The following is a 5493-nucleotide window of genomic DNA, read 5'->3' on the forward strand; positions in this document are numbered from 1 at the left end:
CAGAGTCAAGAGAAGGGGATAGGTCCTAATGAGGACTACTATGTTCAGTGACTTTTTAAGCTCATGACAGCCCAACTTGTGTTGGGCTGTTGTGTGGACTGGACCGGGCTCAGCCCACTGTCATTTCAGAGCCCATATCTTTTGCCCACCTGACTGGGACTGAGCATGAGCCATTCCCAATTCTGTCTGTAACAGTGCGGGGGTCAGCGCCTCTTGGTCAAGTAGCAGGGCATCATCAGTTAGGGGGTGACTTTTGTAGCATTTTTACTTTTAAAAGTAATTTGTTATTAAATTCAATGACAAATCTTTTGTAATTTATGTTCAAGAAATTATTATTCTTTTATAATTTCATAGAAGTATCTGAGATGACACACATTGAAGCCACTCTATACATGAGGCTGCTCCATTCCGTGGGCCTAGGGAATAAGGGTTGAGCTGTGCTCGAAAGAATTTGGGGACAGGGAGACAGGCGTGATGGCTCATGCCTGTGAGCACTGAGGAGGGAGGCTGAGGAGGGTGGATCACTTAAGCCCAGGAGTTCAAGACCAGCAAAGTCAAACATTAGCAGATGTGGTGGCACATGCCTGTTGTTCCAGCTACTTGGGAGGCTGAGGTGGGAAAATGGCTTGAGCTGGGGAGGTCAAGGCTGCAGTGAGCTGAGATCACTCTACTGCACTCCAGCCTGGGAGACAGAGTGAGACCCTGGGGGTAGGTTTGCAAGCATCAAAATCCTTCTGTTCTTCCTCTGCCAATTGCCTGCTTGCTCTCCTTTTTCATCCTATGAATCCCTCTCATTTTTGTCTGATTACTACTACTTAAATTTTTTTTCCTTCTCTCCTGAATGATCTGTTTCTACACAGATCTAGACCTTACATGGACCTTTATTTCTCCCCTATTGGTAGTCTGAGTAAAGTGATGGGACTTCAGGAACACGGGGTAGAATACGCCATATAATCATATTTTAAGCACAGATCTAAGGAGTGATTCTGTGGACACCGGGGCAAGCCCTGCCCTCTGTTAGTCCTTACAGCAGCTCTGTGGAGTGGGTCTGAACACTCTATCATCCAGACGAGGAAACAAGCTCTGAGAGGGAAGGACATGCTGGGGCAGCCGGCCAGTGAGTGGCAGAGGGGGTATCTGAACTCAGTTAAACCACGGGGGAGTCCAGTCTGTGAAAGATGGGTGGAGGAATATGACTGACAGGGGAAGATGGAGCAGAGGACCTAGGGAGACAGGGACGTACTAACACTTGCCCTTTCCTACGACTTTGCTTCCATTTTTATGTCTTTAACATGCACGTATTGAGTGCATCAAAATCCCTCAGACCCAAATGGGTTGGGTCCAGCTTCTCCGCAGGCTCACGAGACTTCCTTAGAGGACTCTCTTATCCTCTTCAACCTGGGATACCACAATTTCCCGCCGGGTCTCCCTACCCCAGCCTCTCCCTGTGCTGGTTCATTTTGCACGCTGTGCCAGTCTTCGGCCCTGCAGCACAGATCTGAGCACTCCGTGGCTACATTCAAACCCTTCAGCCATTCACTTTCGACTCTAAGATAAAGTCCAGCTTTTAATCATGACACACAAGGGGCTCTCTGACCTGACCCAAGTCCCTCTCCAGACCTACCTCCTGCCTGGACGGCCTTCACTGTCAAGCTCTTCCCTTCTCATTTTTTGTGTGGCTGCACATGCTGTTCTGTCTGCTTACAACACCTCTTCCTCCTCGTTTTTTTTTTTACAAAATATTGGCAGTTGAGCAGTAAAGAGGAGAATGCCAACCTTCAAAATCCAGCAAAAACATCTCCTCTGTGAAGCCTTCCCAGATATCCCCGTACAGAGTCAACTGCTCCCAACTTGCTTGATTCTAAAACACACGGTTCTTAACTTTGATTGTAGCATGTGTGAAATTTCTCCGTAACTTCTCTCTTCACGGCTCTTGCTGTGTCATTAAACTGAACTCTTCAGGGTCAGGGTCATATTATTCACCTTGGTGAGAGGAGGCAGAACAGAGCGCAGCAAAGCTGTGGAGGCGGAACGTTGGGCTGAAATCCTGGCCATTCTGACAGAGCAAGACTGTCTCAAGAATAAATAAATGAACAGTTTAAGAAATCAACCTAACAAAAATGTATAAAATCAGTACACAGGTACAAAAAATATATATTAAACCTTTATGAAGGTTAAAATATTTTGCTCCATTTCATTTAAAAAAAAAACACCTAAGATATTTCATAGTATAAATTATTTCCCAGTATAAATATTGTACACTATAATTTTGAGATGGAGTCTCACTCTGTTGCCAGGCTGGAATGCAGTGGTGCCATCTTGGCTCACTGCAACCCCCACGTCCCGGGTTCAAGCCATTCTCCTGCCTCGGCCTCCTGAGTAGCTGGGATTGTGGGCATCTGCCACCACGCCCAGCTGATTTTTTGTGTTTTTGGTAGCGATGGGGTTTTACCATGTTGGTCAGGCTGGTCTCAAACTCCTGACCTCGGGTGATTCACCTGCCTCAGCCTCCCAAAGTGCTGGGATTGCATGCGTGAGCCACCATGCCTGGCTATATTTTTCTTTCTGTCTGGCTTATTTCACTTAGCATAATATCCTTCATGTTGTTGTGAACAGCAAGATCTTGTGTTTTAATGCTGAATAATATTTAAAAAATTTTTTGACACAGGATCTTGCTGTTGCCCAGGCTAGAGTGCAGTGGCGTGATCACAGCTCACTGCAGTCTCGACCTTCTGGGCCCCTTAGGGGTCCAGTATTGTAAGAGAGTACAAAAAAATTGTTTTACAATTTTGTTTAAAATTTTAAGTTGGGTGAAGTTTTCTAAGAGAATAGATTTTAGAAAATTATTTTCTGTAGTAATCATTTCAGCACGTTTACGTACATCAAAACATTGTGTGGTATACCTTAAATTTAAACAATAATAAAAGTTTTAAAAAATTGGAACAAATACTAGAAAAAAATGATAGTGATGTAAGACCATTAAAAAAAAAGAAAGAAAGAAATCCTGGCCTTTCACGTTGGAAAGTTGCTTCAGTCCCCTCAGCTGTAAAATGAGGCCACTAAGTGTGCACGTCACAGGGGCCACTGAATAAAATGAAAGTGTGTGGCAGAATGTTGATGCTTCATGACTATTGACTTTTATTATTATTATTGTCTGATTCCCAGTACTTAGCACAGTGCCTTGTATACAGTAGGCATTAGTCAAGTCAAAAAGTCTTTAGACTTTTTGAATAAAATGGCAGGATCAGAATTTGGACTCAGGATTCTAAATCTACTTTTTTTTTTTTCTTTTTTTTCCTTTTCTTTTTTTTTTTACAACAGACACCTGGACTTATTTGAGGACGAAGGAAAGAGGAGGGTCAGGACTGAAAAACTACCTATGAGGTACAGTGCCTACCACATAGGTGACAATCTGTACAACAATCCCCAGTGACACTTACATAATAAGCCTGCACAGGTACCTCTGAGCCTAAAATAAAAGTAAAAAAAAAACTGATGATAAACTACATCAAAAGAAAGCATAAGGAAAGGAAAATGTGAGATAAAAACAGAAAAATAGTAGATATAATAAATACTTTGATACCTTAAAAAAATGGAAATACACAAATTAGTAAGAAGGGAAATAAGCATAAAAGCAAAAAAAAAAGACAAGAAAAAAATTGTAAGTTAACTCTAATTATGAGGGACTATTTTGCACAACCCTGTGCAAATACATTTGAAATCTGCATTTATTACTATCCAATTCAAATTCTAGCTGCTTCAATACCATATCTTGTCTGATGCTTAGAGCATTCCAGAATTTCAGATAATGAAATGGAAAGTTGGAGGCATTAAGTAAGCCAGTGTATTACAGGGACCGTGGGATTCCTGCAAACCCAGGTCAGCCAACTTTGTTTTCAAATATGTGCCCTGTGACTGTGCAAGGCCACTCATCCTTCACCCTCTACTGCCTCACTGTGGCCATGCCAGGCAATGCAAGCTTTTACATTTTGGCTTCTTTCTTTGGAATTACACATCCAATGGCTTTAATTTGTTTTACTACAGTTTTATTGACGAATGCACTTTAATAAATGTGAAATTTTGATAGAAATGAGAATTATTAATATCACTACTAAAGCAGCCCAGCAAGTACAGGAGTTAAGCCAAGATTTCTTTAGTTTATAGAGATGAAATTACCTTTAAAAATGGAAGCTGGAAGGTAGAGAGAAAAAAGGTGTGAGGACCCATTGCCGTGCTGACTGCAGGGTAATTTGCTGTCACGAATCCTTTAAATTGGTCCAGTTATTCCAATTGCTTTAAGGAAGAAAAGAAAGATTTGAAATTTAAATAACTGAGGTATGCTCCTAAGGGTAAGAGATACACACTGGTTAAGTGCTGGATAGTGGAGCTGGAGACCCCATTCTTTAGAAAAATGTTTGTTGATTTACAATGTTGGTGATTTTTTTCTTTCTTTTCCTTCTTTCGTTCCTTCTCTCTTTCTCTCTTTTTGAGATGGAGTCTCGTTCTGTCACCCAGGGAGTGCACTGGTGCTATCTTAGCTCACGGCAACCTCTGCCTCCCAGGTTCAAGCAATTCTCCTTCCTGGGACTCCCGAGTAGCTGGGACTACAGGCGCGCACCACCATGCTTGGCTAATTTATTTTGTATTTTAGTAGAGACAGGGTTTCACCATGTTCCAAGCTGGTCTTGAACTCCTGAGCTCTGGCAACCCGCCGCCTTGGCCTCCCAAAGTGCTCGGATTACAGGCGTGAGCCACTGCGCCCGGCCAATGTTGGCGATTTTCAAGCTTTGATCTGTAACCGGAGAATGATTTAATTTAGTCTTTCAGAAAAGCGATAATGTGTGTATTAATCTTATATTTGTAATGGGATCCCACTTAAGGGGCAGTTCCATGCTGGGGAGTAGAATTGCCTCAGCTCAGCTCATCTCACAGTTCCAAGGGGCAGCCTCACAGGCTGCATGGTGTATCCTAACCGTCGAGTCAGCAGGCTCGGAAGTTGGGCAGCTGAATTCAGTTCCACATCTGCTACTTATCAGCTGAGTAAACAGCAGCACATTACTCAATTTCTCAGAACCTCACTTTTTCCTGTAAAATGTGAATAACAATAATATTGGCTTCATAGGACTTTTGTGATGACAATGAGAACAATTGCAAAAAATATTTATCATAGCACTTGAAAGTAAGTCTTCAAGAAATGGTGGCTGCTTGTATGTGGCAGGCACTGTTCTAAGTCCTTCACATATGTTAATTTCTGTAATCCTCAGGGCACTGCCATGAGCTAGCTCTTGTTATCATCCTCATTTTACAGACACAGAAACCAAGGCTTACAAAGTTTAAGCAAATTGCCATGTAAGAGCTAGAAGTAGCTACCTCAGTTAGCTATTGCTGTGTATCATCCAGCGATTGTTTTCCTTCTTTTCTCTTTCCCTTTCTTTGTCTGTCTTTTCTTTCTTTCTTTCCTTTTTTCTTTCTTTTTCTCTTTCTTTCTTTCTT

Source organism: Sapajus apella, unplaced genomic scaffold (genome assembly GCF_009761245.1).
Source record: "Sapajus apella isolate SASKATOON/1434 unplaced genomic scaffold, GSC_monkey_1.0 scaffold25, whole genome shotgun sequence".
Taxonomy (NCBI): domain Eukaryota; kingdom Metazoa; phylum Chordata; class Mammalia; order Primates; family Cebidae; genus Sapajus; species Sapajus apella.